The sequence below is a fragment of the Homarus americanus genome, unplaced genomic scaffold (assembly GCF_018991925.1).
Source record: "Homarus americanus isolate GMGI-L3 unplaced genomic scaffold, GMGI_Hamer_2.0 scaffold2539, whole genome shotgun sequence".
Lineage (NCBI taxonomy): Eukaryota > Metazoa > Arthropoda > Malacostraca > Decapoda > Nephropidae > Homarus > Homarus americanus.
Window position 1 is genome coordinate 6280498 of NW_024725489.1, and position 11118 is coordinate 6291615.

At 45.6% G+C, this 11118-nt stretch overlaps 1 long non-coding RNA gene across 1 annotated transcript in view; it reads left to right on the top strand.

Annotated features, from left to right (window-relative positions):
- The window catches only part of LOC121865063, a 73447-nt gene extending 63002 nt beyond the window's left edge, over positions 1 to 10445 (top strand). Inside the window, exon 4 of the long non-coding RNA XR_006088714.1 lies at positions 10333 to 10445. This is a non-coding gene — a long non-coding RNA (uncharacterized LOC121865063). The remainder of the gene's footprint in view (positions 1 to 10332) is intronic.
- The last annotated feature ends 673 nt before the right edge of the window (positions 10446 to 11118 follow it).

The following is an 11118-nucleotide window of genomic DNA, read 5'->3' on the forward strand; positions in this document are numbered from 1 at the left end:
AGTCATGAAATATTAGTCGAGGTCACATATTAACCTTTTGGCTGTGGGAGGTTACCTTAGGGTGAATAGAATCGTCTGGTGATGGCTAGAATAAAATGGCAAGTGTGGGAAACGCAGTGAAAGGGATAAAAGCTTCCGTCATAGGAAAAGTTATACACAGAAAACAGTCAACAACAACCAAGTCATAACCACAGTCACAGCTAAGTCACAACCAGGCACAACCACAGTTCTAAACAGTCACAGCTAAGTTACAACCATGGTTCTAAACAGTCACAGCTAAGTCACAACCATGGTTCTAAACAGTCACAGCTAAGTCACAACCATAGTCCCAAACAGTCACAATTAAGTCTCAACCAGTCACTGAAGTCAAATGTACGAGCTCAGAGAACGGTTAGACTCACAACCACAAAGAAGAGTTACAACCACAGCCAGCACCACAACCACAACCAGTACCACAACCACAACAAGTACCACAACCACAAAGTGACAATTTGGGACTATGTGGAGGTGCGCCACGTGACTAACAACGTCTTAATTATCCTACTGGTAATGGTAGTGGTGGTGATAGTAGTGGTGATGATGGTGATAGTGGTTATGGGGTTGCTGGTAGTGGTGGTAGTAGTAGTGGTGGTGCTAGTGATGGTGGTACTAGTGAAGGTAGATTTAGTATTGGTGGTGATGTTAGTGACTGTAGTGCTAGTACAGGTGGTGGTAGTTGTAGTGGTGGTGGTAGTAGTTGTAGTATGATAGTTGCAGTGATGGTTGTAGTGATGATGATGATGGTATTAGTATTGGATGTTGGTATTGGAGACGATGATGATGGTAGTAGTGGTAGTGATGGTGGTTCTCAGGATAATATTAGCGTTGACTCACACTGCCACACACATATATACACCCTAGGGTAGCCAGGGAGTGGAAGTAGACAACCTCCCCCCTCTCCACCTCTCCCCTCTCCCTTCCCCTCCCTCCACCCCGTTCTTTAAGAGTTCTTCCCCTCCCCCCCACTTCTAAATTGAACCCTCTGATGTCTTTGAGGTAAGTTGATCTTTTGTGGTCTTTGAGTCAAGCTTATCCTGTTGTGGTCTTTGAGTTAAGCTTATATTTGGCGTCTTTGAGTGTGAGGGTAGGTGTTGGTGGGGGGTGAGGGTAGGTGTTGGGGGAGGGGGGGTAGGTGTTGGTGGTGGGTGAGGGTAGGTGTTGGTGGGGGTGAGGAAAGGTGTTGTTGGGTGGTGAGGGTAGGTGTTGGTGGGGGGTGAGGAGTGGGTGTTGGTGGGGGTGAGGTGGGTGTTGGTGGGGGGTGAGGTAGGTGTTGGGTGGGGTGAGGGTGTTGGAGTGTTGGGGAGGGGGTAGGTGTTGTTAGAGGTTGGTGTTGTTGGTGGGGGTGAGGGTAGGTGTTGATGGGGGTGAGGGTGAGGTGGTGGGGGGGTGAGGGTAGGTGTTGATGGGGGGTGAGGGGTGGTAGGTGTTGGTGGGGGTGAGGGGTAGGTGTTGGGGAGGGGGTAGGTGTTGGTGAGGGTAGGTGTTGGTGTGGGTGAGGGTAGGTGTTGGGGGAGGGGGTAGGTGTTGGTGGGGTAGGGTAGGTGTTGTTGGGGAGGGAGTGATGGGAGTGTTGGGGAGGGTTGGTGTTGTTGGGGAGGGTAGGTGTTGGTGGGGGTGGTGCAGGTGTTGGGGGAGGGTTGGTGTTGGTGGGGGTGAGGTGAGGTGTGGGAGGTGAGGTGTGGGGAGGTTGGTGAGGTGGGGGTGAGGTGGGTGTTGTTGGGAGGTGAGGGTAGGTGTTGGTGGGGAGGTGTTGGTGGGGTGAGGGTAGGTGTTGGGGAGGGTGGGTGTTGGGGAGGGTAGGTGTTGGGGTAGGAGGTGTTGGAGAGGGGGAGGTGTGGGGAGGGGGTAGGTGTTGGTGGGGGGTGAGGGTAGGTGTTGGGGGAGGGGGTGGGTGTTGTTGGGAGGTGAGGGTAGGTGTTGGGGAGGGTGCAGGTGTTGGTGGGGGTGAGGTGGGGTGTTGGGGGTAGGTGTTGGGGGTAGGTGTTGGTGGGGGGTGAGGGTGTTGGTGGGGAGGGAGGGTGTTGTGGGGAGGTGAGGTAGGTGTTGGGGGTAGGTGTTGTTGGGGGGTGAGGGGTGGTGTTGGGGGAGGTAGGTGTTGGGGAGGGGGTGGGTGTTGGTGGGGGTGAGGTAGGTGTGTTGGGAGGGGTGAGGTGTTGGGGGAGGGTTGGTGTTGGTGGGGGTGAGGGTAGGTGTTGTTGGGAGGTGAGGGGTAGGTGTTGAGGGAGGGTAGGTGTTGGTGGGGGTGAGGTCAGGTGTTGGGGAGGGAGTGGGGTGTTGGGGGGAGGGGTTGGTGTTGGTGGGGGGTGAGGTAGGTGTTGGTGGGGGGTGAGGTAGGTGTTGGGAGGGTGTGTTGGGGAGGGGGGTGTTGGTGGGGTGAGGTAGGGGGTGTAGGGAGGGTAGGTGTTGTGGGGAGGGTAGGTGTTGGTGGGGGGTGAGGGAGTAGGTGTGGGGGAGGGGGTGGGGTGTTGGGGGAGGGGGTAGGTGTTGTGGTGAGGGTGAGGGTGGTGTTGAGGGGGTAGGTGTTGGGGGTGTTGGGGGTGAGGGGCTGGGTGTTGGGGGGGAGGGGTAGGTGTTGGGGAGGGGGTGGTAGGTGTTGGTGGGGTGAGGGTAGGTGTTGGGGAGGGTAGGGGTGTTGGGGAGGGTAGGTGTTGTGGGGGGTGAGGGTAGGTGTTTTGGGGAGGGGGTGGGTGTTGGGGAGGGTAGGTGTTGGTGGGGGTGAGGGTGGGGTGTTGGGGGGTAGGTGTTGGGGAGGGGAGGTGTGGTGTTGGGGGAGGGGGGTTGGTGTTGGTGGGGGTGAGGTGATGGGTGTTGGTGGGGGTGAGGGTGAGGTGTTGGGGAGGGTAGGTGTTGTTGGGGAGGTGAGGAGTGAGGTGTTGGGGGGAGGGGTAGGTGTTGGTGGGGTGAGGGTAGGTGTTGGGGGAGGTAGGTGTTGGGGGGAGGGTTGGTGTTGGTGGGGGGTGAGGGTGTTGGTGGGGTGAGGGTAGGTGTTGGAGGAGGGTGGGGTGTTGTTGGGAGGTGAGGGTAGGTGTTGGGGGAGGGTGGTGTGGTGGGGGTGAGGGGGTGTTGTTGGGGGAGGGTAGGTGTTGGGGAGGGGGTGGGTGTTGGTGGGGTGAGGGTAGGTGTTGGGGAGGGGTAGGGTGTTGGGGAAGGGGTTGGTGTTGGTGGGGGGTGAGGGTAGGTGTTGAGGGAGGGAGGGTAGGTGTTGGGGAGGGGGGGTAGGTGTTGGGGGAGGGTTGGTGTTGTGAGGGTGGGGGTGAGGTAGGTGTTGAGGAGGGAGGTTAGGTGGGGAGGGTTGGTGTTGGTGGGGGTGAGGGTGTAGGTGTTGGTGGGGGTGAGGTAGGTGTTGTTGGGGAGATGAGGGTAGGTGTTGGGGGGAGGGGTAGGTGTTGGGGGTAGGTGTTGGGGGAGGGGTAGGTGTTGGTGGGGGTAGGTGTTGGGGAGGGTAGGTGTTGTTGGGAGGTGGGAGGGTAGGTGTTGGGGAGGGTAGGTGTTGGGGAGGAGTAGGTGTTGGTGGGGGTGAGAGTGTTGGTGGGGGTGAGGGGTAGGTGTTGGGAGGGAGGAGAGGTGTTGGTGGGGGTGAGGTGTTGGTGGGGGTGAGGGTAGGTGGTGTTGAGGGTAGTGTTGGTGGAGGGGTTAAGTGTTGAGGGGGGTGGGTGAGGGTTGGTGTAGATGTCACTCCTTTCAATCCACCATTTCTTCCTCTCCACAACTCTTATTTACCTCTTCCTCCTCCCTTCTCCCCACCTCCTCTTCTTCCTCATACTCCCTTTTATTCTTCTCCTTCCCTCCTCCTACTCTTCCACACTCCCCTCGTCCTTCTCCCCACCCTTCACCATCCACACCTCTTCCTTCTCCTCCCCACCCCCCCTCCTCCCACCCCTCCTACCCTTCACCTCCTGATCTCGACCCCCTCTAATCCCCCCGTGCGAACCCTCCCCCCCACCACACCGATCAACCCCTCCCTCCTCCACACCTCTTCCGCCGCCGAGTTGTAAACAAACACGTCTTGAAGGTGGGGTGTGTGTGCTGTACCTGGGCTCTCGCACCTGACCTCTCGACAAGACCAAGGATGGCTGTATGTTTTTATCGGTTCCGGGTGAGCACCTTTCGGCTCTTGGAATTCTTCGCTTGAGTAAGAGAGGTGTGTCACTTTTTTTTTTAACAACCAGACAAGTTTCTATATATATAAACCTTAAAATCGACTTCCGGTTAAGTCATATAGATCCTGCCTTTGCTTTCTGTGTTTTATATTTTTGTTTATGTATCCGAGACAAAGTTACAAGTTAGTGAATTTATTCTTATCGAGTGGAGGTAAAGAATTAAGGTGGGTACGTGTGGCTGGATGATAAAGGTGAGTTTATTAGTGGAGAGAAGGTGTTGCTTGTATAATGAGAGGCGCGGACAGGTGTGGATAATTTACAAACACCTGAACAACAAGATGCTAATACAACATTTGATTTACATGAGTCGCCGGTGTCATCGTTTGTGGTGATGGAGGCAGGGGGGGGGGGGGTTGAGGGGGGAGATGTAGTGGAAGGAAAATGAGAGAAAGGAATTTAATAATAGGAAAAAAAATTAGAAATGATTGTTCTAGGTCTGAGGGTTATTGTTGTTGTTTGAGTTGCTATCATTATCGTCACTATTATTATTATTGTTGTAATTATTGTTGGCATTGCTATTATTATTATAACTACACCTGCAACTCTTTACTCTGTAGTTCACACCTGCAATCACTGGCGGCAAATTTCTCTTGATTCTTGACGGAGAAAAAAAAATTCATTCACTCGGAAACATAGAGGTGGCAGATGTCTGAGAGAGAGAGAGAGAGAGAGAGAGAGAGAGAGAGAGAGAGAGAGAGAGAGAGAGAGAGAGAGAGGAATAGTGAATGGAAACGCTCGGAATTTGCTGTAGACAGAAGTAAATAGACGTGAAGCATTCCACTCTTATCTTTGTCCTTCTCATTATTCACTTTGTCACGTTTAACATAGTTGAGACCAAGTGTGACTGTTGGGGAGGTGTGGTGGTGTTCATGGTTCACTGTTCGGGGGGGAGGAAGGGGAGAGGGGGAGGAAGGGAACAGGGGGGAAGGTGGAGAAAAAGTAATACCTTGTACATTAATTTCACGAACTGTTGTAAAAATAAATATATATTTTATTTTAGGGAAACCTGATTTTTTTGGTGACTTTAGGGGGAGATGATAAGCATTAAAAACTTGTTCTCATTAATTTTGTCTTATTATTTGTATCGTTCTAGTGTAAATACAGAGTGACTGTGTGTATGTTAGTTTTATACACTAGGTAATTAATACAGTACACTTAGTTCATTAGATATTTACATTTTTGTCTTTTAGTATATATATAAAACACCTCAGATATATTCAAATTTGGTTTTAAAATTCAAGGAAGTAAAAATGAGCGTCACATAATAATGAATGTTGTAATGAATGTTGTATGTGGATAGAATAACGTTTTGGAGGTGATAATTCCCCCTAAGTCAAGATGTAAGAATGTGTATATTAAGTAGTTGACGTAAACAAAAGCAAACAGTATCTAGAAATAGTATAAACAATGTACTGAGACTTTACTTTAGTTACATAGGTTCAGTTAAGTATTACCTGTTACATAATTGATATACTGAATTTATAAGGAAAACAATATTATTACTCTCGTATTTCCCTTCCATAACAAAGCTCTAAATTTAGTATATTTATGTCACCCATTCCAGTGTCACCCATCCTAGTATCACCCATCCCAGTATCACCCATCCCAGTGTCACCCATCCCAATATCACCCATCCCAGTATCACCCATCCCAATATCACCCATCCCAATATCACCCATCCCAGTATCACCCATCCCAGTATCACCCATCCCAGTATCACCCATCCCAATATCACCCATCCCAATATCACCCATCCCAATATCACCCATCCCAATATCACCCATCCCAGTATCACCTCTTACTGTCGTTCCGTCTCTACCTCTTTCTGTCTCTCCCTGTTACTGTCTCTCTCTGTCTACCTCTTACTGTCTTTCTTCCCTGTTACTCTGTGGTTTAGTTTATCACTGTGTTGACATATCCACTCTACGCTATCTAAAACACTGCATTTCCTTCATTTAAACTTCCATTTATTTATCTCCGTCATTCTTTCACAGTTTTATATTTATTTTTATCACTTCTCATACACTTTGTCATCAGTTCTCTGTTGATTCTTATCTCTTATCATACACTTTGTCTATGATTTAAGTGACATTTTGAGATAATTTAAGTGAATGAGCTAGTTTAACATTAGGTTTGGGATGATTTAAGTAACAGTGGGATGATTTAAGGAACAGTTTGGGATGATTTAAGTGACAGTTTGGGATGATTTAAGGAACAGTTTGGGATGATTTAAGTAACAGTTTGAGATGATTTAAGTAACAGTTTGGGATGATTTAAGTAACAGTTTGGGATGATTTAAGTAACAGTGGGATGATTTAAGTAACAGTGGGATGATTTAAGTAACAGTGGGATGATTTAAGTAACAGTTTGGGATGATTTAAGTAACTGGGATGATTTAAGTAACAGTTTGGGATGATTTAAGTAACAGTTTGGGATGATTTAAGTAACAGTGGGATGATTTAAGTAACAGTTTGGGATGATTTAAGTAACAGTGGGATGATTTAAGTAACAGTTTGGGATGATTTAAGTAACAGTGGGATGATTTAAGTAACAGTTTGGGATAATTTAAGTAAAAGTTATGATGTTAGGATAGTCTTGCGATCTGTTTACACTTTCTGTTGAGGAGGAAATATTATCACTGTTGAGATTCTTACTCGATATGGTGACGGACAGTGAAAGTCAAGGTGATGGTGATGTCACTGTTAAGTTTAGCCTCTTTGTTTCTCCTGATGGTGAATGTGATGAGGGAACTTGGTGATGGTATGGTGAAGATACTTGATGGTGATGATGGGTGAAGGTATTTGGTGATAGTGATTGTTATGGTGAAGTTTAGGATGAGTGATGGTGATAGTGAAGGTATTTGGTCATATTGATGGTGATAGTGAACGTACTTTGTCTTAGTGTTGGTGATAGTGAACGTACTTGGTCATAGTGATAGTGAGGTACTTGGTGATAGTGAAGGTACTTGGTCTTAGTGATGGTGATAGTGAAATTTAGGATGAGTTGTGGTGTTAGTTATGGTGAAGATACTTGATGATAGTGATGTCATTGCTCAGCTTAACATTATTGATGGTGACATATGTTGATGGTGTTATTAACTTTGAAACATGAGTGATGGTGAATATTACAATAAAAAAAATAGTGATGTCATAGTGTTTATTATCACCGAATAATTTAAATGATAGTGACGTTATTATTATCACCATGGATCATTGTCCTTGATGGTGTTTTGATATAGTGAAAGATGTAAGGATGATAGTGTGTGTGTGTGTGTGTGTGTGTGTGTGTGTGTGTGTGTGTGTGTGTGTGTGTGTGTGATGAAAATAATGTTGATGTCATATTTCGTGTTGTCATGTTTTGTGGCGAGTAGCGGAAGCCAACGTGGGTGTCATTGTTAAGTTTAGGATTTATGTAGCTACCCTTGTTACTCACTTGTTACTTACTTGTTTGTTACTTGTCATTCGGTTGTTACTCAATTGTTACTTGTCATTCGCTTCTTACTTGTTTGTTACGTTTTATTTGTTACTTGTTTGTTGTTTTTTTTACTTGTTACTCGCTTCTTACTTGATTGTTACTTGTCATTTACTTGTTACCCGTTTGTCATGGTGTTGGTATAGTGAAGGGTCAAAGTTATGGTGGTCTTACACAACTAATGGTGATGCCTTTGTTAACTTTAGTGTAATAACGAGCTTAACAGTGTGGGATCATGGTGTCACTATCCCAATGATGGTGAATAGTACAGTGAACGTTTAAGGTGATAGTGGTGTCATTATCACCTTTGGGTATATGGGCCCTTGTTGCTCGTGAATATTGTGTTGTTTAAATATTGTGAAAGTCCTTTGGTAATGAAGTTGATATCATTTTCCGATGGTGATGTCATTTTTAGGTAGAGCCTCTATGTGTGTGTGTGCGTGTGTGTGTGTGTGTGTGTGTGTGTGTGTGTGTGTGTGTGTGTGTGTGTGTGGTAGATACAGTGAAAGTGGTGGTTGACTGTAGTGGCGCGGTGATGTCAGAAATAATCATCTAATAATTCGGGTATTGAAATAATCTTATAATAAATCAAGTATTACCAATAAAAAATATGTCAAATTACAGGTAGATAATTTATACAGGTAGATAATTTATACAGGTAGATAATTTACACAGGTAGATAATTTACACAGGTAACATCAATACTATTCATGACGAGTGTGTGTTATTACGTCATTTTTTTATGTTGTATACATAACCAATAAGACACAAAGTTATTCCTATCGCGTCGTAGTTACACACTCTTGAATAAGCTTGGCAGGGTGTGGGTGTGTCGAGGTAGGTGGGTGGGTGGGTGTGTAGATGGGTGGGGGTGTTGTTATAGCGGGGTTGAGAGGTGTAGTAGGGTGTTGTTATAGCGGTGGTGAGAGGTGTAGTAGGGTGTTGTTATAGCGGTGGTGAGAAGTGTAGTAGGGTGGGGGGGGTTTGTTATAGCGGTGGTGAGAGGTGTAGTAGGGTGTTGTTATAGTGGTGGTGAGAGGTGTAGTAGGGTGTTGTTATAGCGGTGGTAGAGGTGCTGGTAGGGTGTTGTTATAGTGGTGGTGAGAGGTGTAGTAGGGTGTTGTTATAGTGGTGGTGAGAGGTGTAGTAGGGTGTTGTTATAGCGGTGGTGAGGTGTAGTAGGGTGTTGTTAGCGGTGGTGAGAGGTGTAGTAGGGTGTTGTTATAGCGGTGGTGAGAGGTGTAGCAAGGTGAGGGAAGATGTGGAGACAGGAGGGGATACTCAGGTGTGTGTGTGTGTGTGTGGGTGTTTGTTTACTACTCAGGTGTGGTCCCAAGAGACAGGTAACACCCACACAGTCATTAGATATACCTAATTACCTCATCAGTATTATGTGTATATTTCTCAACCCACTTATGAAGCTCAGGTGTTAATTATTATTTTTTTTAATCTACTACTCACAAATTTAAGATCACCTGACAAATTTCCACCCCAGCTTGTTTCACCAAAAGATTAACCACCCGAACGCTAACCTAACCTAACCTAATCTTTTTTGCTCCTCGTTTACAACAGTTTTACAGCCAGACAAGAAACATCCTCATTACTGCCTATACACACACACACACACACACACACACTGGGGCTGAGTAGTGAATGTCCAACTTGGTTCCTTTTAACGACACGAAAACAAAGCACGTAATATTATTCAACAGCCGTGACTTTGCACAGATCAACACTAATTCTCACAACACCATCACCTCATCATCACACGGCATTGGGATAGAAGCACGTCCTTACCTTCAAGTATACCATAAGAAACTCTCTCAGATCTCTGGCCAAGACTGTTTAAACGAAGCTTACACTCGTTTACTCTTAGACAGACTATTTTACTGAAGAACAGATGGCACCCATTTGTATACGGTGTGTTTACTACCTTATGGAATACTGTTAGTTATCTACTGGTGTTGGGGCACTGAGAGGTAGATTCAGTACAAAAATTATATCTATCAAATATTCATCAATAATAACCTAACCAAAAAACTAACAGTACTATACATTCAGAGAGATATGACTTAACCCAATTTATAATTACCTTCACAGTCACTTGTTCAGGCTAGACACTTGATAATGATACCACGAGCCATCATCAGACAGCGAGAGCATCTGAGAGGAGCTGAGGTTGTCTCTTAATATTCCACCTTGCAGAACCCCTTAACTCCTGCCTACCAAAACTCATTTATACCCCGGACGAGCATTGTTTGAGACTCCTTACCACAACCCCAAGACATCCTGTTTCAGAGGTTTTCAATTTTTTGGCAAGGGGACGCCACGGTAAATAGATTTGATAGTGATAGTTGCTTTTCTCTGTCCTCGGGTAAAGGTATTTTATGAAGCATGTCGTTGATATGTGTATGGCTGTAAGGAAGAGGTCGTTGATGTATAGGTTAAAGTGTTGTTCGTGCAGCTATATTTACCAACTGTCAACAGAATACAACGTTTGTCAGACCTTTTCATTTACTCTCGTCTGTGTTCGTCATTTCTCTTAGTCACCTCTTTCAGGCTCCAGTATATGTGTGTATTCGAGGAGCTGACTATAGTGCTTCTATTTTATGTCTCTCTGTTGTATGTGTAAGAAATTAATTAACATTGTGTTGTGTTGTAGGTCGCTGAGAGAGGAGGTGAGGAAGGTGGCGGGTCCCAACACTAACATTATCACCTCCAACCTTCTGCCCCACATCCTGGGTAACATGGGCCTCTTCCCCTCCAAGGCTCAAGGTAAGTCTTCTTTAATTAACCTTGTTCCATCCCTAGACTTTAAAGGTAAGTAAATATCCATGTCGTTCCTTTTAAATCTAAGGACATGATTTTATCTCATTCGTGACGATGAATATTTAGTAAATGAAGATCGTAAAAATTCACCCAACTAATTGACTTTAAATATCCAAAAATTACATCCAAATTGGTATTATTACTGAGACTCTACCTTAACTACATACCTTCATCTAATACCAGTTTAAGGATGAGATTAATGATTAGAATCAGTTCCAAAAGCACCTGTACCTTATTTATTTTCTCCTGGTGCTAAGGGAAGGTATCTAATTAAGGTAGAGTCTCAGTATAGATTTGATACCATTTTCGATGTTATTTTTGTAGTTTAGGAGATTATTAATAAGAGTGTGTTAGGTGCGTTAAGGTCAACCTCCACCAGGAATTGGGGGGGGGGGGTGTAGTGTTGAAAATTACCTGTAGGTGTCGCTATAGGGGTCAAATATGGTGTTTATTACCTCTACTTAACGTTATTTACCCTAGACAATTCCTCCAGTGACCATATATAGCTGTGTTGAACCTCTCAGTGACCTCTTGGTAAACCGTATAAATTATCTCGTTTTTCCTCTTCCATAATTCAGGGTCATTGTGTTAACTTAGTTTTTTTTTTTCTTCCTCTCCG